General features: G+C 36.4%; 1 long non-coding RNA gene across 1 annotated transcript in view; it reads right to left on the bottom strand.

Annotated features, from left to right (window-relative positions):
• The window catches only part of LOC140251871 (uncharacterized), a 71,321-nt gene that overhangs the window by 24,095 nt on the left and 23,568 nt on the right, over nucleotides 1-23,658 (bottom strand). Inside the window, exon 3 of the long non-coding RNA XR_011903482.1 lies at nucleotides 22,053-22,118. This is a non-coding gene — a long non-coding RNA (uncharacterized lncRNA). The remainder of the gene's footprint in view (nucleotides 1-22,052; nucleotides 22,119-23,658) is intronic.

The raw sequence follows: 23,658 nt of genomic DNA, 5'->3' as shown, positions 1-23,658 counted from the left end.
CCAACAAAGCTTGCCAATAAAGTTTTAGAGGTCAGAAAACAATAGCAGTTGCAAATTCCACCGGAATTTTCTGTCCAAGGCTAATACACTCCTCTTTCATTTGCTTCCTATAAAATATTCACTGAAAACAAGAGAAAGGCTTCCCTTTCCCAAAACTTGTATTTCCAGTCACCTGACATCTACTCACTAGAGGCAACGTATCTTTTATGAATTTCCTTAAAAACCACCACAGATGGGAAGCGTCTTTGCTCTGAAACTTTCAAAAAGTGCTTACTGCATAACAAGAAAACAAAAGCTGCAAGCATTTCCATATAATTACATTGCTTCTACATTAGTTATCTTCTAACACATTGTCACAGAGTTACCTAGATCAATCTATGTCCCAGGATATAAAAGATTTCAGAAAACCCGTACTGTGTGTCCCAGACAGGTCAGAGCAATTAAGAATTCCCCTTCATGCAATCCTGTAAGATACATTTAAACTAAAGACCCATATTGCACCTTCAAGGTACTAGCAAGAAACAGTCTTGTGTACTGGCAGAGCCCTGGGTAGTTTAGCTACAAGACTGTTTCTCCATTGCTACCACGCAAGAGTGATGGTTTCAAAGCTAGTAAATGTCAGCATCATCTGTAGTAGCTAGTGCTACTACAAGAATCAAGTAAAAACCATTTAAGCAAAACTTGATTTTGTGCTAAACTTAACTTACTATTAGCTGTACACTCAAATCTAAGAGTAATATGAGAACAGAATTTCAAGTAGTCTGACCAGCACACTCTTGCCTTTACTTAAGATTTCTTTTATAGATTTGCTGTGAAAATTATTACTTCTCCTAGTATTTTTATGGCTCTCCTGGCCAATTCATCTGAATACTCTGTATTTACCCTCACAGCACCCCTGAGGGCAGTAGAACACAATTATCCCAATTTTACTGTTAGGAAAGCGCAGCATAAAAAAGATTAAGCTGCTCACACAAGGATCAAGAGTTCTTTGTTCTACTTATTGTTGCATGTCATCTTGTAGATAGCTTTACACTTGGCTCAAATCCCAATTGAAAGCTGATGACCACATCCAGCTGACAACTTTCTGCTTCAAGCAATCAGCAAGACACCCCAAGACATAATAAAATTCTCATCAACTAGTAGCTCCTGTTTTTGACTACAGAGGTATGAGTAGACTATGTCTACAATGCCCTCTGCCATACATAGTGACAGTACAGCTCTGCATCTTAGCCCACATAGCACTCCTGACAATAAAGGAATTTCACACTACTGTTTATTCACTACTTCAAAGAATAGCTACGTACTCCATGGTTCCCCCATCTTCCCCACTCTTCTTCCCCCATCATTACAGAAAGCAGGTACCTAGGCATAGATACTACAGCATTCAATGACCTGTGGTCATTTATAATAGTTTAGGTTCTTTTCTTTGGAATTGTAGTAGAGGACTAGTAAATGGAGACAGTAACTTAAATAATTTCTGGCTTGGGGAGTACTGGTCTTTTCTGTTTGATGCTTTGGTGTAATGGCATAATTTTTACCTTTTTGTTTAGTTTTAAAGGATGTGATTTTCACTAGATGTTAGTATAGCATGTGCTCTGATGGCCATAGTTTTCCTCTGCTGCTCACACTTCACTCACCCTGACACAGTACACACTTTCGTTTTTATTTACCTCAATTCATTTTAGTGATAGATCGAAAAAAAAAGAACAAAGGAGATAAAGAGCAGCTGGAAGCAGAAGGAGGGATGGGTAGGAAACAGAGAGGAAGAACAATACATCAGAATAAGATGTGGTGTTGCTTTATGGAATCACAGGGTAACTAGCACTAAAATATAAGAAAAAGTGATCCTATCAGCCAAATGACTTAACAATTAGTCACTAAAAGTCATGCCGTTAACTTGTGAGATTTATTCCACTGCAAAGAAATCCAGGCTCTCACACTTGTATATTATTTAGAATTCTCCTGGCACCCTCACGTCTGTGGGGTACAGGTCTACATCCTCTCTTTCATCCTTGAGATCTACATCAGTAAAATTCCATGCCCAGCTTCTACAAGATACAAAGGAGAATAGGCATCATGGTTTGAGATTTATGCCAAACTCCTTTCAGTACAGAAGAGCCTATAAAGAGTATCAACACCACTACGATGTAAATAGGAAGCTCACAAATTCAAACAAACAAAAGAATCCAAAACCCAGAATACTGATGAGGGATCTAAATAATATTTTTATTTACACTTTTTCTGGGCATTTGTCTATTGAAAGAGCCAGTTCTGAAACAAGAATTACAGTTTTAGTGTGATCACCTATGACCTCCACCTGAGCTCAGGCACACAGTATCTAAAACTCAGGTCAAGAGCAGACTAATGGCTGAGGTCTGCCGGTAACAGCTTTATAGCTCTCCAACAGCTTATAAGCTAAGCAAAAAATTATTTGCATCTTAAAAATAAACTAAAAAGTTGCATTAAATCAGAAGTTACTTTTTTTTTTTTTTTTTTTCTCCCCTCTGACATGCTACATTTATCAGGAACATTCTGTTAATTTGCTGATGTTATTTATCTATTTCAGGTTCCACTGCTAAGAATTTTAGACATAGCATCTACCTGGATTCATTATAATTCTGGGAGAAGAAAAAAAATGTAATATTGTTAATGAATGCAGATGAAAGAGCAGCCTGTATTCTACTCATACATATGCCTTGTGGCTGCAAACTCAATTGTTTGAGTAATGTTGTTTAAAGAAACAAACTGGTTTATAAAGTCATGTAAACTTTGTTAGTGTTCCGTTCTAGAAGAGGAAATCCTTACAGTTTACAGAGTTGGAACAATATCACAATTAAACCAAGTGACTGAAGACATGAGAGTAGGAGAGAAATTACTAGCAATCTTTTTCCTTCATTTCTCTTTCAGCTGAGACAGAAAAAAATTCTCAATAATTAAGGAATATCATGGTCTTCACCTAACTCCTCGGATGGTAGGGGAAAAGCAGATAACTGAAAATAAGTTAAGAGGGTATTCAAAATACACAAAAAAAGACAAAATACCTCTGAGATGGATGAAGGAGTAAAATTCCACACCATATTCATAGTGAACATGTACAGAAAGCCACTGGATCGAGCTAGAAGTTTCTTAAAGTACTCAAGCACAGCATAAACAGTGATTCAGAAGACATAATAAAACATGAACTACAACAGGATTTTCTTTGATACATTCTCTTATGTCTCCTTGTGCTGCCTATTTTCCCTTTATGCATACCTATCTCTCTCATCATATGAAGATTTGAACAATTTCTGAAATCTTTCTAGAACATGCTCCACCAAATAATGGTGTTTGAAGGCATACCAACTGTTATGTGGCAGTAAATCAAGAATGAATTCCTCCTTTTTAGTGATAATTGAAATTCGAGCCTTAATAAAGCCAGAAGTGAATCCTCTGGTGTATAAGGTTTGTTGTTTCTTCTCAACATAAGAAAATTACCTTAAACATAGCACATGAAAATGCAGAGTCTCATGCTGTCAGCTTCCTTACATTTCTTAAACATAAACCAACCACTGCCAACAGTAATGGAAAGTGGCAGTCTCCCATTTGCCCCTGGAAATGGTACAATGCAGATAACAAGTTGAAATCAGATCACAGGTGAAACCACAATAAAGAGAGCATTGTCACATCCCTGCACTGTTGGCCCCGGCTTCAGGAAAACACTCTTCTGGTGCTAGTAATGGAATTAGCTTGTTTCAAGCTGTGTGTGAAAAGAAGCATCTTGGTTATCACACACACAAACACATGTGAAGCAGAAAACACCAAGCAGCTGCTTTTTATTCTGTCAGAACTTTGACATTTATGTATTTGGAAGATACACTAAACCTTATATTAGGAAGCTAAATCCATCATCCACTTGAACAACTACTATTCAGTGTAGTATGATATACACATTCCACTCACAGAATCTAATACTTCCCTCCAAACTGTTCGGTATGTGCCTTTGACAACTTCGATATTTCTTCTGCTTATGACTCACTTTTTGATCTCAACTCTGTATAATAGCACCAGAAAGACCTCCATGGACCAGCAACTCAGAATTCTGCTCCTAAAGCACTTCAATAAAACTTCTGCAAACATCCATTTCATTGCCAAATAAATTAGCTCTTGCTGGCCACGCTTCCCATGGAAAGACTGCTTTTTCTTCCATTCCTATCACTTAAAAAGAATTGCCACAGCCTCAGAGGGACCACCTGGAGGTGGGGAGGAGGCATGAAAAAAAAATTTTTTTTAAAAAAAATCAAGTTTTTTTTTGTAATGATAGTCATAGAAGGGATCTCACTAAAGTCAGAGCATCACCAACCCATTTTTAGCAAACACCTGCCTTCAATTTGCTATTTCTTGCATTGCGTTTAGAAAACAGTCAGCAGTATTAAAAAGTTGATTTGATCAATTGGTCCCAAATAACGTCATAAAAACTTTATTTAAGAACAAGGGTTATTAAACAGCTTTAGAGGAATCCTTAAAAGGGAAAAGTAGATCTTGTGCCAAAGAGAAAAGGCTACCACTGTAATTCTCCAGTGACAACTGTGCTAAATGCCACTTCAAATAACAAAAAGTCATGCATCATACTAAAAATTTCAGGGATTGATTCATTAGAGAAATAGTCTAGGATGCCCCACAAAATGTATTATTATACTCACTAGTATAACCTACAACCAAGATCTGCACAAAAATAACAGCTTTAATACTTCTGTCAAAGAGGTAGTGATTGATTCAAAGTCTCCAAGCAATAAAGCTGCTTTTTCCCCGTTTTAAAGTTAAAATTGCACCTCATATCAGATATCAAATCATCAACAAGCAAGTAAGACTTAACCAGGTTTTTTTACTACTTTAGAAACCAGGACAGCCTGGTAGTGTCCAATGCTTTCAGAAATGCTATTCTTTCAAGGTATTCCAAAGTACTTCTGCTTAAGATATTGAAATCTCATCTGACAACGTTGCTATTGCTAATAAGCAAAATCAACAAATTTCAAAATGAATAGGCAGATTGTTTTTAGCCCATTAAAGCTATCTCAGCAGAAACTATCCCATAAACGCATAGAAAGCTATTACCAAATTGCAAAGATGGGCAGACCGTTCCTGTCCACAACACATTTGCTGTCAAATATAATACCACTGACATTAGCCCTGATGAAGTTTTAACCACACTGACATACAAGAAAAACAAACAAACACACACACACAAAAAAAAAAAAAAGAAAACACAAGGGAAATTAAACTGCAAATGGAAAATGGTTGAAGAGATATTTATCGTTATTCAGCCAATGAGCTCTATGCCGCACACGTGCTGATGCATCACAGTGCCTACGGAGAAGTCTGTGAAATATTTGTCATTGGCAAGCAGATCTTCATGGTTTGTGAAGACACTACATTATTTTGCTCATTAGATCACCATGGAAATACATCTGGAAATATATCTTCACACTTGGAAATTTTCACGAAGTATATGTTAAAATATACCCTATTCAGATCAAACAATACACAACAACACCTAGTCTGAGTTTCTGAAAATGCCTTGAGGAATACAAATTCCACAGCTCATAAAATTGACACTGAAAAGTTTGGGTTTTGTTGATTTTTCTCCTCTTTCACATTTATATTTTCTTTGAAAAATAGAAGGGAAAAAAAAGAAAAAAAGATGTTTCAGTTGAAAGATTAAAGTGAAAAGAATTTGAACAAATGCAAATCTGAATCTACTAATGTCTAAGAAATTACATTTGGAATATTTGTTCTGAAGACATGATTCATTCCTAATGAACAAAATAAGCTCAGATGATGATTTGCACAGTCACTTCAGCTGTTACCAATGCAATGTCTGATTTTAAATTCTCAAGCAAAATATCTGTCATGGAAATCCAGACACAAAGAGCCTTAAACATGATTGGATCATTCTTCATCAACCACAACCCCACATTTGAAACCCACGTGAGCACACTGGCATGCTGTACAGCTGCCATACTTTCTGATACTGTTTTAATAATGAAATTACACCCCAGCAGCTAGGACTGCCTGGACTTTATTCAAATGAGTAACAATGAAAGCTCAATTAGTGATTGAGCCACCAGTCCAATACCACCAGTCCAAACAGTTTAAAACTCATTACATCTTTACTGGAAGAATATCCCTGACTCCACTTGCCTATGCAATTTGGTTTTGTGCTTTAGTTTGAAATCCTTCCCTGCCTGCCTTCTTGAACATCAGCACTGAGAAAAAGCCTTGTGCCCTAAGAAAAATGACTTGAACCATCACTCAGTCCTTGCTTTTCCAAGAGATTCCATGCACTAGTACCCCAAGCAGCTGAAAGTTCAAGTTCACCTCTCTGTAGTTTAGGGACTTGTTTCTGATTTTTACCCATCCTATAACCTTCAAGGTGAAGACTTCTATGAGGTCACAATCACCGCAGCCCAGCCTACTTGCCATCATCACCTCTGAGTTCTTTTGCTTTGGTTAACAACAGGTCCAGTAATGCCTCTCCTCTGTTTGGGCTCAGTCACCTGCACAAGGAAGTTATCTAAACACACTCCAGCAGTTTTCTGGATTGCTCGCAGTTCCCTGCACCAGATTTCCAGCAGACATCTGTGTGGCTGAAGTCACCTAGCAGAATCAAGGCATGTGTGTATGACATTGCTGGCAGTTGTGAACAAACTCTTGAACAATTTTTCCTCCTTGATTGTGTGTTGTGTAGCAGACCCCATTGACGTTTGGCTTTTTGGACTGTTCAGATTCATGTAAGTGATATCCCCAAGTTTCTGCCTCTAGATATGAGGGACAGAAATAATAGGTCCTAAGAAATCACAAAGGATTACTGCATCTAAACCACCTACAATTGTTGTATCATCCCTTATCAAAGACTATCATGTTGCACATTCTTTTACCCATCTTTTACCCCAAGAAGATCGTATTAAACCAGAAGATTTTGTTTTAAAGTAAAACCATGATTATCTAAATAATATCTCTGACAATGATCTGTCTCTAAGAACTTGATATTTAACAAGAAATCAAACACAGTGAGCTTCTCACAAAACTGCAGATAACTCATGGTGTTGTGAAGGCCAAATTAATATTTATTAGCATTCAGTGACAGTGATGTAGTACACAAGTCAAGATCACAGTCAGTTGGGTTGAATACTACCACAAATCACTGCAACAGTAAGTTAATGAAAATTAAATAAATGCAAGTAGATCTATATGTATGAACATACAGACACAGTCATAGATAAGTTTTCAGAAAGTATATACTTCAATAAGTATGGAAACTTCCATGTTTCTGCACCTAACATGAAGACAGATGCAGAGCTCTGAAATATTTCACCTCACAAAGCAACACAAGATGTTGGTGAAGATATGCAAGCTCATTGGGCTAATAACGTCTTCTACTCATGTGGATAAAAGATCCGATGAAAAGAGTTTTGGGAACCCAAGAATCTGCTTGTCTTGAACTCAAATAAGATTATAGACATTTGCCATTTCTCCATATAGATGGCTGGTAAACATGCTTACACCTTTAAAAATAAATTACTTATTCCTAAGGTTTCTCTTAAACTGTGTTGAAACAGTAATTTGTGCAGTTGCAGGCCAAGTGCTAACTATCTTTATTTGATATCAATACCATGGAGAGAAGAATGATTCACATAAACCTAGAAAATAATTACTGCTGTTTTTCTTCTATTTTTCCTCCCCCCCAATTTACCTATAGTCCTGCTGAGCACAAAGGCATTAATCTGTGAAAGTTTTGTCGTGCATCTAAATCAGTTAAAAAAAAAAAAAAAAAAAAAAGTCAGTTTAGACTTCTTAGTAAAGTCTTCACCTCCATCTGATTTAGCGCATAACAACAGGGGGTGCTGCACCTTTCATATCACAAAGGTTACGTTTTACTTTCACATCTCAGCCATTTCACATTACAAATCCTGTCAAAGCTAGCTTTGCATACTGGCCTCAGAAAACCAAGATATGCCACAGTGGATTTAACCAGGGTATTACTGTGTCAAAAATGCCAGTAAATACATTTGTTACCAGCACATTTACTATAGGGAGAGGCAGGTTTTTACTCTTCCAAAACATGCATCCCAATCTAATTTATTTAAAGGCCTGGAATGCATTTTGACTGCAAGTACTTAGAGCCCACAGCTGCACTCTCCTTTCTTCTCCTTTTGTTCACCTTTAACCCTAGCTTCTTCCTTGAGGAAAGTTTCATGTCTCATTGTAGTAATCTTATTTAATAACCTGTTACAGATATGAATATGTGTGGTTTTGCTGGATTGAGATTGCCTCATAAAATACTTGCCTTGGCATCACGCAACGGCAGTTTTATATTCAAGTTTTCAGATTAAAGTTTGTTCTTCACTAAATTAGACATATTTACGAAGCGCTCAACTGTTTTACATGTTCAAGATCAAAGACAGGAGATACAGGCACGCCTACTAGATTCAGAAAGAACTTTCACAAAATCTACCTCTTCCTTTTGGCTATTGTCAAATCCCTGCAATTGAAAGTAAAAAGCTGACTCTTCTCTTTTTAGGAAATGCATGGACCAATACTTGCTTCACAAGTTTCTTGGCATCAGGCTAACAGCAAGTATTCTAGTTAACCCCACCCAAACACAATTAGATTTCAGACAAATATTACTCTTTTTCAGGTCAATGATCAAATACGATAAAATTACTTGAAAGGCGGCACATTGTAGCCTTCGAACAATGTTATTTTTAACTAAAAACTAGTATTTCTGTTCTTGCCCTGCTGTCAACTCAGAGTGAACAAATATTTTGATTAGCCATTAATATAGCTACAATATCCATAGCAATGAATTGGAGAGTGAAGGAAAGGCTTAGTAAAAAATGACTATTCTGAAAGAAGGGATCCTTCATTTCTTTACATGTAACATTGTCAGCTTCCACTGCTCTTCCTATTCTAATCATGAGGAAAAATATAATGCATGTATTTGTCTCCTAGCACAGCACACACTTGTTTGCTTCCTAAGAGACACTTTTATGATTAAATTATGACCTTGGCCATGTCTTTTGTGTTATGTATCATCTGAGAGAAAATATTTGTGTGGGAGAACGTACAAGCCGTTAAGTGAAGAGCAATCATGTCCAACTCCACCCCTCCTCTTCTACAAAACAAAACGACAACAAAAAAACCCCAAACTTCTAATAAAACAAAAGCAACTACTAGGAAACTAAACTCTGATCTTTAGTACTTGTGCCCTTTAGCCAATGAATCCCTATTGCTACTATATCAACAGATATCACAAAAACACATGGGTCGGAAGGGACCTCTAGAGATCCCACAGCCCAAACCCCTGCCAGAGCAGGTCGCACAGGAAAGTGTCCAGGCAGGTCCTGAATATCTCCAGAGGAGGAGACTCCATGACTGCACTGGGCAGCTGTTCAAGCGCTCTGTCACCCTCACAGTAGATACTCATGTTCTCATATTTATTAATTGTAAATTTAGAACTCTGTAATCATTAGAGTTGAAGCTACTTTAAATCTCAGCTTCTCTAATAGTTCAAAGTGCTGTAGGAAAAACAGGTGCACATGCAAATTCACAATACATATTAAGAAAACTAAGTATTAAGTACAATACTGAAGAAACTACCAGTTTTTAAGCCATAAGCTGAACAAGGAACCTTGACTGAAACTATGAAGTATGAGAAGAGTAACATTATTTAAGTAGTCATGTATGCAATTTATTTCCTCCACGTCAGGTCTGAAAAACATGCCAGGTCTGAAAAACATGCCAGCTGTGTGCAGTAGGCCTTCAACTCAAACACAAAACACATTGCAGATACAATGCTGTAGTCTGCAAAACTCAATCACTCAAAACAGTTAACATTGGAAAGGGGTCTGAGCAAAAACAATCAATTGCTATTGCAAAGGAAAAACTGCAAGTTAGACATTTCAATGGAAGGTACATTTTAATTCCAGTAATTATATAAATTGACATGTCACTTAAACAGCCAATTCCTAGCTTGGGTTGAATTCTCACAAATTACTGTCTGAACTATTTGATTCTGCCTAGGAAGAGGTAAATAAAGAGGGCAAACAACATCAAAATAAGCAAAGCATAACTATCTTTTTGTTACAAGTTTTGCAAGAATAAATATATTCAAAACTGGATGTATATGAATCTAAATTAAAGCAGCAAATTTAAGCTGTAAATAGAGGAACTCAACCAATTAAACACTCTTCATACTTTCCAAGGAAGAGACCATTTAACCAGAAACACTCAATCCAAAGAATAACACCTCATATGTAAAAAATGAAGCTTTCCAAACATTTATGTGCTACCTGGCTTACAGATTCTCTGCTGCAAAGTGCACAGCTGGTGCACAGCCTGGAATAGACAAATTCCCATCACTAAAAGTGACAGTGTACATTGAAAAAGACATCCATATTTAAGAAGCTGAGGCCTGAAGCTTAATCAAAGTGATATCTACTTAAGACACTACCCCAAAAATCAAAGCACTTCCATATTTATGACACATGAAAGGCTTTAAATCTAAGCTGAAACAAAAATGTCTTTAGGTTTTCCCTTCTTAATTTATCATTAGGGATATCTAACACCCGGCAAGTTAAGGTTTCAGGAATCCCTTCTAATTAAGTAGTAGAAACAATATTGTTTCTGCATTAAATTCCAATTTTCGTACAAATTTAGTTTGAAACAATGAACATATTTGCCTAATAAACACGAATGAAATTATTTTCCATTTCTTAACATAATAGGAAAATATAAAAACTAGGAATCAGAATAAATGCGCATTAAAGAAACAATGCTAGAGTTATTGTTCACTTACATTCTCCTGATTAGAAAGGAGCAATGACAAAACTACCATATAAACATTATTGTTAGCAGCAAATAACCAGATACAATTGTGTTCTGATTTACAGCTAACTCAATGGATAACAGTGCTACAAGAGTACATGTCTAAGGGCAGGATGCACCAAACAACTCAGCATTTAACAAAGGTGGATACACTGTTATTAAGTATATAAATAGAAGCACTGTTAATACTACTAAACACTTGTTCCAGCAGATTAAGGAATCTGTTTTGTAATTAGTGACCCCAGGCTGAATTACTAGTGCTGGTACTTAAACTGAAACAACAAACCAAAACAAAACCAAACCAACCTTGATACATACAGCAACTCAGCTGGTTTAAGTCAATAGATTAACAAGTGCTGTAAACACGACTTCATCGCACTACAGAGAGTCCTGTATTTTAAATACATTGTCAGATTTTGAAGTAGATAGGCTGACTTGCATCCAAGAAAGCAACGAATATCCACGCAAGGCTTTATTTTGCAGCAAAACATACAAGCAAGACCAAAAGACTAAAGAATTCATTTAACATAACATTGTTAGATAACAAAACATTTTCAAAGACTCCTAATTGTACTGACACTCCTTCCTATTTCTGAAGGTGAGATGGCTTCCAAACCCACAAAACAATCAGAACCATCAACAATTTCTTCACAGTTCTACACGCTTAAGATAATACACTGTCAGTTAGTTGTTAAATAAATCTACTAAGTTTTTCAGTATCTCTCAATCTCTTCCTTAGCTCATCAAGGTATTTTTTCCCTGATTTCAGCCACTCAAATCTATTCAGTCAATCAATAACAGATACTGCTTTTCCTTGTGCTGAAAAGCATGCATTTTCAGTCTTCATTCTCAACATTAAAATGCTCAAAATTCAAATCAGGATCCTCAAAAAACACCGTTACTCTTTTCAGATGGCAGGGTGATAGTGGGGTCCTCATTCTGCTGACTCAGTCAAGAATGATTAACAGACGTGACCCAAAAAACAGCTGCTACAGTTGTCAATAAAACTCTTAAGTTACATGGCTACACGAGGGGGATTTCTAACAGTGGTCAGTGCCCTCATTTCAAGGGAATCACTACATACAAGACCTTCCTTGAAGTTTTCCAACATCATATAACAGTTTTAAAAGTATAAGCCAAACCCACTTGAAAGTTTACCTCTCCCACCAGGAGAGGCTGAGATACCTGGGCCTGAACAGACAAGGGAAAAGGCAGCTTGGGGGTATTTCAGTATCTGTAAAGACCTGAAGAGTTGGACCACATAGCCCTCAGAGGTCCTTTCCATCATTAGCCATTCTGTAATAGCTGAAAACATCTCATGCATTTCAAGCACTTTATTCCTTTTACTACTAGCACCCACCTACTTACTTGACAAGTAATAAAATTTAGATTCTGATTGATTACAGTCCAGATAATCCAGACTCCGAGCTTAGCTGTTTGCGCAGTCTTCATTGTTTTATGAAATATCTAGCTGCTTCTCTCAAGGATCTTGCAAGGAGCAGCTCAAGAAAGGAAGCGAGTTCAACTGGAATCAACTCCGCTGTTTGCTCACACTCCTTGCAATACTAGCAAAGTAGTTTCTAACTCACCTATTTAATAAAAAGTAGAAAGTAAAATATTCAATTGCCCCTTTTCTCTTCACTCTGCAATTATGAGGCCAAGAATCTTGATTTATCTACTGCTGCATAGGCCCAAATCCCCCTACTACCAAAGTCAAAACAATTTCCCACAGACCTATTAGTAGTATTACCACGATGAGAACTGAAATGATGATGATTTATCTAGGATGTTAGAACACAACATTCTGTTTCATTATGCAGTTTATGCTTTGGCAGATAACAAAAGTGTAGATTAAATGCATGTAAGAAATATACAAATCACATTAGGCTGATGAGATTTTATAGGATGATCAGTAAAAGAATATATACATATAAATATATATATATATATATTCCATTAGCACTAATTGAAGCTCAAAACATTAAAGACCTAGAAATACAAACTTCAGAGGATACTTAAAGTTCAAGGACATCTTTGCCACAAAAGCTTTCTTTGAAAGACAACCTGCATCATTAACCATATCGCTATTGATGGAAGTTTTGTAGAAATTCAGGAAAAAAAACTAGCTAATGATCTCCTGACCAGCAATTACTCTTTGTGGTTTTAACCACATCCCAGCCTACCACCTGCCTGCAGAAAGGCTCCTTAGCTCTATTACTTCTATAGGATTGAGGCTGTCCCAACCATGTTTACTCTCCTGTCATTGCACTTCTGAGAATCATATAATCTGAAAACAGCCCGGTTTCAGCAATCCTGCAATTCCTTGTCCTGGAGTCCCCTCAGACCTCCCAACTTCCTGCACAAATGTAAAAGAAAAATAGGCTTAGAAATATAAACTGCCTTAAACAGTTTCCCAAAGGAGGTCAAAGGAATCTGAAATGAAATTAAAAATAAGTAGGTGGTTACCATTGCATTCAGTGTAAACTACAGATAAGTACAGAAAAGGAAGAACACTTCACATAGCAGGGTACTTCCCTGAGTACTGAGGGTACTTCCTTAACAACACAACAAGTAACACTTCAGCTGAAATTAGTTGTTTGCATCTTCATTTGTGCTGGAGTTCTTTACAAACAAGTAGCATCAAAATGCATATAATAAACATTTGAAAACTTAAAGGCTTTGTTACACTGAGGGAGATCAGGAGTGAAAGAACCCCAACACAAATAGAACTTAGATTTGCAGCTCCAAGATCTGACAACAGGTGTCACATCTGTGCTCATATTGTGAGAGTCCAAAATAATCAGAGCCATGGATCCACGTCAGCTGTAAACAAATATATATATTTAAGAAAGGGGCATATGATAAAGTGGTAGCTGATGTGTGATGAGGTATTGGAACAGCTTGCCTACTAATGTGGTTGATGCCCCATACCCGAAGAATTTCAAGGCAAGGCCAGATCAGGCCCTGGGCAGCCTGATCTGGCTGTGGTGTCCCTGTTCATCTGCAGTGGAGTTGGACTAGATGGCCCTCAGAGGTCCCTTCCAACTCTAAGAATTCTGTGATTCCAGGATTCCTCCCCTCCTATGCTTGTTCTGCAACTTAAAGAGAAAGATGCTGGCCCGCAGTAGGGCTTTCTACCTGCTACAGCAATGTTTAAATATCACCATTTCCAGCAGCAGTTCTGAGAAGACCCTTATAGAAAGAATAATATGTACACTGAGTAAGCATTACTTTAAGGCTGAAAACTACGTGATAGACAGCCCCCACCCCCAAGTGCTACTCATGGGAGAAAAGTAAGAGAGGGTTCTATTAGAAGACAATTCCTAAGAACTTAAAGTCTGATTTAGTTTTCTTACTGGTTCTTGAGCATCAAAAACCCACCCACGTTTTTAATTTTTATTAGATGTGGCAGCTTGCAATCCCTGAAATTACATTTGTGCATCCATTTTTATAACTTACAGTCACTTACTACAGCATTCATACTGTGAAGACATTCCCCCATAATCTCCTTTGTCAGTACTCTCGTATTTAGTTTCCACTACATTCAAACTTGTTCTAGAAAAAAAAAAAAAAAAAAAAAAAAAGTAGATAACAGATGATTTCATAAGATTGCTCCATAGAATTTATCTCCATTGATTGTGACACTGCATTATTTGTGGAATTACAAAGTGGATCCTTGAATGACCACAGGGAAATTGAACTAAATGAAATCATGCATTTAGTGGAATTAATAACTTGCTTTGTTCATACCAAGTCTCTACTCTGAATATTTCTATTTGATTTTAGCTTGAAGCACGTTTCTCAAGACTTAGAATAGCACTGGTTTCAACTGACACTCTCTTAAACTATTTTCAGTCAAAGCAGCAGCAAACAACCACATATACACAGCCACAACTTTCCCATTATGTACAATTACAGAACTGTATCTCTAAATAACACTTTGTATCATCAACATAAGGGAAGTAAGTATTTCTCTAGCTACTTATCTCATTGTTCCTTCAATGCTGACCTTTTTTATCCACCTGATCTTTGCTCATACATTCCATTCAACTCAATTGCTCACGCAAATTTGGAACTGGAAAATAAGAGGTCCTAACTGTGTTGTAACAGACCAAAGCTTTAATTACTCTAGCAGTGCAAATGTTTAGGAAAAGCTCTATGAACTCTAAGCATATAGAAGTGTACAGAAATCAAAGGACAGTTCACAAAAAGCAACATTTCCATACTAAGACTACTTGTCCAAAGACAAAGAGGTTCATATGGGGCACAACATGTCTTCAAATGACAAACAGATGTACAATGCATAGCAAAGTCCATTACAAAGGAATAGCATACATTACCTTTCACTCAAAAATATTCCTTGAGGAACTATCAGGTGTGAACACTTGTCAGCCTAACCAGATGAGCAGATAAAACTGAAAAACTAAGCAACCAAAATGAACATTTCAGTCCATTATACTGAGACTTGTCAGTTCACTGGAACATTTTTTCTTTGCATGTAAGCATATGCAGATAACTTTACTGAATTATCTCAGATTTTAGAATACTGCAGGCCTTCCTTGTTATTCAGTTTCCAATAAAGTCTATCTTCTTAAATACATGCATTTACTACTTTTCAAAACAGTGAGTTAAGTGTCTTCAGTTCACTTCAACTCAAGAAGTGACAGTGGCTCTAAATCAAAAGCATCAGATATAATCTCTTCCCAGACTTAGAGAGGATATTCTCCCCTTCTTTCAACGATGAAAAGAATTAAATGGAGAAAGAACACACACCCGAGATCAGAAGTGATTCATTTTAAAAGTTCTGGATTGTTCTTAAAAGGAAAAGTTCCAGTCTACCCCAAATATGCTAAAAAATTCAATTCTGTAATTATATGAGGGCTGATACTACAGTGAAGCTCAAGTCAAACTCACTACACAAGACAACGAAATATTGGTTCCCATGAAATAGCCTTATACTGCAAATAATAGACAAACCTTTAAAAAATACATCAGTGGTTTTTATTCATTACCTCTCTTAGCATAACAGAATACACTGTTGGAATACTTCAACATGAAAGACTGAATCTAAATCAAACGTTTTTAGTGAAATTTATCTACAGGCTCCAGAAGAAAAGCAAGGAGAGAACTGCAGTCTTAAGAACTTGATTTCCATGATAAAAAAAAGATTCTGCAGACTTCCCAGTGCCATAAACACACTGAAGTTGAAATAACAGATGATACCTTCAAAAGGTATTATTTCACATGGAAAAATAGAGTTTATATTTTAGTATTTAAGCACATCCTCTAACAGACTACTTCAATTTGAGAAAACTCTGTTGCCTTGGTAACTGGACAGAAACTACTGAAAACACTTCAGACAATGCTATAGATTTTTAATTAGTGGGGGCAACATTCAGAAGGTAATTATCTTGTGTTAAAGCAACTGATACAGCAGCCAAAACCAGACAAATTATTGTTCATCCATAATTTATACTAAAAGCAGAACAACTCTGTTTAAGTACAGGTTAAGGATTACAGCTGTTAATGTAATCTAATTAGGAAAAAAAATAAAAAAAAAAAATCAACTGTACTGCTAGAGGGGAAGGTAGTAGTTAATCTCTGACAGAGAAGATGAGCTGTTAGCTCCTGAGTAAAAGACAGAGGACATGACAAGTGCCACTCTCTACTCAGGCCACAATTCTGAGTGTCTTAGTTAAGAATATATGTTCTAAGATTGCCTTTTCAAAGTGTTTTCTATGATCTCATTCAACAAGTTTTATTCAAATATCCCTTAGTCTACCAGACTAAACTTGAAAATAATTTTTCTTTGTGTACATGGTAATCCTAAAATTTGGAAATAATGCTTGGAAGTTTTTGATAATATTTTTGTTGACATTACTCAGGTATTTGAAAACAAAAGGGAAAAGTAAGTAAAAAACACTGTTGAGGTAAGTACAAAAATTTAATGTTACTTAAGAAAATAAATGAACTAAAGTATCAATTGGAGTGATACTGGGTCAAGATCTCCATCCTTCTGGTGTTAAATGGTTTAAACATGTACAACTCAAGGGTGTTGCATATGCTTATCCCACAGCTGAACGCATTCATCTTCAATAGAGGCAAGGAGCAGAGTTCTACAACAAAAGCAGAGTTCTACAACAAAAGCATAATTCAGCATTTCTTAACAAGTTTTCAATACAATAATAAGCACCCAGGGAATATTATTTCAAGTATACAAATCAGTGTAGATGCCAAAAAAATCTTAAGCTTAATGTAAATACATTTTAAAACAAGATCAGGAAACAATTTTCTTCATAGCAATTGTTCTATGAAATTAAATCAGAATTTAATGTTTATAAATAAGGTCCATGTCTCAGGTCAGATGGAGAAGCTAATTTAACAGCTCACAAAACACTGTGCTTTACTGGGTGACTGTTGCAGATGCATTTATTTTATGTTGATGGAGCAAACATTCAGTTTACTAGTGAAAGAAAAACAGTGATGATCAAGACTGACAGCAAGAACACAGCAATAAGTGAGGGGAAAGCAGGGTTTCCACTTTAGGAGAAGTGTCAATCCCCAGCCTGTAACCCTGCCCTTAAAGAAAAAACACCACAACATGTAGAACAAAGTAGTATTGATTTACAATTTCACATACAGCTCTCTATAATGATGGTTTGGAAACCAAATACTAAGAAAAACCAACCACAGCTTTTGCGTGCTCCAAAGTTTGCTTATTTTCTTGTCAATTATATCAGATACTGCTTGTCCAACAAAACTTCACCTTGCTTATAGTCCTTGATTACCACAACTGCATGCATTCCTAAACTTTTCTTTCCCAAATCATCAAAAATATGACAAATTAGTGTAGTTTTTTTTCCCCAATTATAAATTTAGCAAATATGAATATAATTTCAAATGACAATATGCGTTAACAGTTCTACTCCACTTTTTTCCTGTCTTCTTACCAACTGCTGATATTAAAACCCTAAAACATTCAATATGGTTCATTTGTCGTTATGACAAATTTCACGCCTTTCACTTTAAGAAACCCGGTCATGAACTTCAGCCTGGCTTCCCAAAACAGGTGGCACAGTGGTATAAAGTGCTGCTTGCGGCACTGAAGGGCCCAGGTTCGAATCCCCCCTGTGGCGCTAGGGGGTAGAAGTGCCGCTTCGCTACACAGAGGGCTCGAAACCCAGGAGTTGGACTCGATGATCTCTAAGGTCCCTTCCAACTCGCACGATACTATGATTTGTTAAAATCATGCAACAATGGTACACAAATGCCCTAATGGTTGTATGGTTGTAAGGTATTTTGGGCCTATGTTTCATAGAAGCAAAAACTAGCAAATAAATCATGATTTTTATTTATTTATATAGCACAAGAGCTGTAAGGAGGGCTATACACTGGGAGGGAATACCCCTTAATAGAAAATCAGAGCAATTACGTTCATCATGCATTCCTATCCCGGTTCAATATGTTTGTAAATTAACATTTAAACATCAGATGTTCTTACATGACCCTGTTCAAATCTAATTGCAATTTTCAGGTATTTTGCAAAGAAGTTTGTATTTAACCACTTTAATGATGGGAACATATTACCTTGGGCAAACACCTGCACACGTAGGACACTATTGTTCAACAAATGGAAATATATTTCAGGGATCAAAAGAAACTGTATTCCCAGGATGACATCTGAATACTCTCTCCACTTTTTGTCCAAGTTAGACACTTTCACATGGATTATAAAAGGAACTCTAAATTTGTCTACTAAAGCAACAAGCTAATATTTGAAACATGGTCTAGAAAGACAACGGAACATACAAAGAACCAGCATCTTGAAGCAATGTGCTAAGAGTGCCTAAAATACCCATGAAGGTCACACCCTATTATCAAGGCTGACTGGCTTACCTAACCTCAGAACTCTGTAGAGATATCCAGCATGAAAATGTGAAAAATTATAACTTATGCTTTAAAGATCTCTTGCTAAGGCAGCAAGAATGGGGGACAGATATTCCTACTCTTGCTGTGTATTCTTCATGGGGAAAAAAATTCTTTCAATTCAAAAAAAAAAAAACACAACAGCAACTACTTTTTCTGAATATGAAGTCCATTCTGCTCATGAAATTGATGGTGAAAGATGCTTAATTGATTAAAAAATTATTTAGGAAACTACATTCATTTTTTACTTCTTTGATCTTTATGAGAACAATTTAAAGAAGTAAATAAATAAAATAAATCAAAACAGATTAAACAAAGTGGATACATTCTGTCCTGAAAACAGGAATGTGTAATGCTCACAAAAGCACTTTTACACCTTAGCACATACGTGTACACATTCACACGAGTACACAAAGGCAATAATGAAATGAAAGTCTTCCCCCCTCTCACCCCAACACACACACAGTGGCACACTCACTGCTCTGGGGTCAGACTGTATTCCTAAACTGTGGTGCCAGGCTACTTCCCTGTCCTAATCTGCTCTCCTCTCATGCTAGCCTCATCTAATTGGTTAAGCTTACAGTCAACATAACTTTCCCGTTACACTGCATGAACTTTTTCCAACAGACCTCTTGCGACAAACTCCGATTCAGAAATCAAGTAAACTTGAGCTTCAAAGCATCACAAGCACTGTCAAACATTTTTCTCTTTATCCTCCAGTCCTCAATTGAGACAAACTTGACCTGCAACAAAACATCCTTCTGCTACCTCATCAACTAAGATTTTAACTTCCTGAAATGCAGTGACTTATGTGCAATCCTGTCTGCATATCTGCCTCCTGTGCAGATAGTTGAATTCAGCTATGATCCCTAGATATTGGTGAGTAGCATACAGAAAATAGCACAGTCTATGATCCAAACCAGAAGGAACTCATGCTGAATTAGATCATGGTTTGTCAAATTATTTCTTAAACTCCTTGGTTAAAGATGTTCACAATGGCTTTAATTACCACACATGGTATACACTAAAGCATGACATAGGATATGTCACCCCAAAATACTTAAATCTGGAACAGCAAGGAAATGGACAAGCAGCAATTCAAACTGGCTCTATCCACCTCTATCCTCTTACTAAATGAATATGAAAAGGCTATGAAAACAAGGAATCACAAGACATTGGCAATCAGTTTACCACACAAAGCACAGGGCAGCAAAGAACATTCACATTTCAACTATCACACTGCAAGCTCTGAAATAGTTTTATATGAATGCCTAGATACTTAGTTTTTGCATCAACATAAATTGTACTGGTCTAACTACATCAGCAGAACTCTGTAGCCCATGCAAAGATGCTTGTAGTAGAAGTAACATAAGCCACAAAAGGTAAGGGATCTCTACAGTAATGCAGCCTAGCAAGACTGTACTATGAAAAATACGTATATCACACCCATAATTAAGAGTATTATATTCACCAACAGCTTGTAAGGTAACAAATACGCTTACAAAGCACAAGGTAAAGATTCAAAGAAACAAAGCAAGAGGATTCTCCAGTAGAAGCAGTAGCTTGTGGAAGATGAGAAAAGAGACAAGGGATGCAGTCATTGTATAAAACTTGATTATTGACCAAAAATTACTGTACTTAAGCTACACGATTTCATAGTTGTACTTGTCAGCTCATTGGCAGAGCAGGAACATAGCAAAACATAGACTTACCCTTACAAGATGATTATAAAAAATAAAAAGAAACATGAAACATTTTCCTTAGTGGCAGACAGTTTGATTATATATTGGAAGAAACAAAACCAGAAGACCAACATACAGCATACAGTCAGTGTGAGACTAATTGTGCTATCTTGTAGCACTTCTGTAAACAATCAATGCAGAGCAGCTGGAATTTGTGGCCAATTGAATTTTCAGTTCATGAAGATTCTAAATCACTGTGTTGAAATTCAAAGCAGCCTTTGCTTGCTTTCTCTTTATTTTTCATTCTCTTTGCATCTTCACTCATATTCACACTTCTCACTTACTAAAAGGAACTATTGACTAAAAGGAAATGTGGATGTAAATGTTGCAAAGGGAATAAATGAGCATTATTTTCATAAATTCTCTATATATAAAGAAGTTAGGAGCTTGCTTATTATATGTAGAATACCTACTGAGAAATACACAGATCAAGACATAAACAAAAGTTTTACTACTTTCATATATTCAGATCACACTGAAGAAGGAATAGAGACCACAAAACCACTACACTGTGCTGTAACGCCAACAGTACACCATTACAATAAAACCTATACAATAGAACTGAATAAAATAAAACAATATGTACATAAATATTATTGTGCTCTTGATACCCAATTTGCCAACACTTTGTGTCAGCATAACTGATGTACAGTTTATGCCTTTTTATTTACTTATCTTCAAACAAATCCTTTCACGGCAGATCTAAATCACACAAAACACATCCTTTGAACTCCCAATAGGGCTGTAATATGAAATTTGTTCAGTATATATTAAAAAAAATCTTTAAGAAAAAAAATAATGTTTATTGCCACCAAGTGACCTGCAAACAAATTCATTCTGGGACAAATCCTATATTCTGTGCAGCTCACTACTTATAAATAAAAACTGAGTATTCCATAGTAATTACTTCGGTGGAATTCATAAAGCTACTTTTTACCTTTTTAACCTATGGGTGTGTTATCCCATGTGAAACATAGGGATAATGTCTTAATTGGAGGTACTCTGGAAACCACCAATTAATCCACTCAATTCAGCCTTTTTTCCTGACATTACTGTCCTCAAGGGCTGCCATTTCTACACTCTCAGCAGAAGACACAGTAATGCAGTAGGTACGTTTCATACATGCTCAAATAGAACAAAAGTAGTAACATCGCAAGTTGGAAACTCCTTGTAAAACTGCCCCTGGAAATATGGTCAAGGCACCTATTCTCACTCCAGTGCTTCAGTTAAATAAGCCAGAATCCACCTGACAAACATGAAAACAGCCGGGCACAGGAGGGAGCTGATACCATGCACTTTCAGTGATTGACACTGTAAAAGAACTGCTTCCTGCATTACTTTTCAGGAAAAAGGAATTGCTACAAAAAATAATGACACTCCTGATTTGCAGTGAGTCATATGAAAGCAAGGAAAGGTTACTTTTTTTCTTATTCTCCTAATGTTTTTTGTGTTCAAATCTATGAAGATCGGCATGCGCATTTCAAGAAGAGCTACTGCTTAGAAAAATTATCTCAATATTACCTTTAGGGCGTATTCATCCCTAGCTGGTTCACAGAGCAGCAGGAACAAAGACTGATGGAAACACTTCTGGAAGAAAACATATAGAAAAACATATCATTTTATGGTAACCAAGATATTTTCAACATTAGCACTAATAGATTTAGTTTTGTATCTTGAAATGAATTCTCTAATTACACGCTGACGTTAAGCTGAGCTAAATGAAGCCTGAGATCACAGATCGGTATTCTTACTCTACTTAATACCTAACTTCAAATACATCCAAAAAAAACTCTTCTTACCATCTAAATATCAATATTTCATTTTACAGATGGGGAGATTGAGATGCTGAGCAGTGTGGTTTGCTGCATTTGTACAGCAAACAGATCAGTAAAACAGGTTTTACACTTAATCGGGGCTTAATTCAGATGGTATTAGCCTTTCCAAGTTCTTGTGGCAGGACTGCACAAATAACTTCACCACCAGAAGAGGAGAAATTGCAAGATGTCAATATCATGAAAACTTGCATGTTTTTATTTGTCTGACAAATCCTCCCCAGCTGCAAGTTATCAAAACAAAGAGTTTTAAATTGTAGTCATAACTAGCAAGATAACGGTGAAAAGTTCTTTCAGAGCTTCAGCCTAATACAAAAGGGTTGGATGTATCTGTTCTGCTTAAAGGTATTAGGCAGGTGATTGTTTTCTTTTCTGTTCTGTTCAGCACTTTATGATCTTTCTACACTCATGCGTAAAGCAATATCATCTAAGTAACTCCATGGCTGATGGGAAAAATAATCAGCAATTTCACTAACGTTTAAATCTTCTGCTTATTTAGCTTTGGTATTTTTGGTGGCACTAAGGCAATTTATTTATTTGATCTACAAGCTTTGAATCAAACCCATCAGCATGATGTGTAATAATCAGGAGGACAGAGAAAACTTAAGAATTGAATTCAGTCAGGAAACAGGTGTAAAAACACATTTTAGTCTATAAAACCTGATGAACTGAATCTCTAAAGCACATTGTGAATTCTAGGTAATCTAAAAGTCTAAACATACTTAAAATCCAGTGATGATGCACAACTGCACAATAGCAATTTAGCAAGAATACTCTAAAAAAACACGCAAAAGAACAACAGATCATACAACAAGATGACTGCAACCAGTACCCAGAGACCATCAAGTCACATCAGAGATGCTGTAGTCTCCATTCAGCTCAGACATTTTATTTACATTTCAGTACAACCATATCATGAGGAAAGTCAAAGAAATTTTAATTTCCTTGCAGCCAAGTCAAAGTCTTTAATATTAATACAGCTGAAACAACACTCTTGACTAAGGGAAGGAGAAAAGTCAAACCAGGATAAATTGAGTTGATGCTTATCTTCAAATTAGTTCCCAATTTTTTGTCTAAATTTCTAACAGTATTATCAAAAGCAAGCAGAGTCAAAGCACACCACCTCAAAGTCTCTTATAACACTGGTTATTTTTTCTTTGCCAGGCTGTCCCAAAATACCCTACTAAACATACAAGGCATCATTCCCCATATTTCTCAAAACTACATTTCACTGCAGCCCAATAGTATAGACGTCCTAAATGCTTGAATCAATATACCTCTAAGTTGCTTTAAGA

Source organism: Excalfactoria chinensis, chromosome 4, assembly GCF_039878825.1.
Source record: "Excalfactoria chinensis isolate bCotChi1 chromosome 4, bCotChi1.hap2, whole genome shotgun sequence".
Lineage (NCBI taxonomy): Eukaryota > Metazoa > Chordata > Aves > Galliformes > Phasianidae > Excalfactoria > Excalfactoria chinensis.
This window is presented reverse-complemented; position numbering and strand designations above follow the sequence as displayed.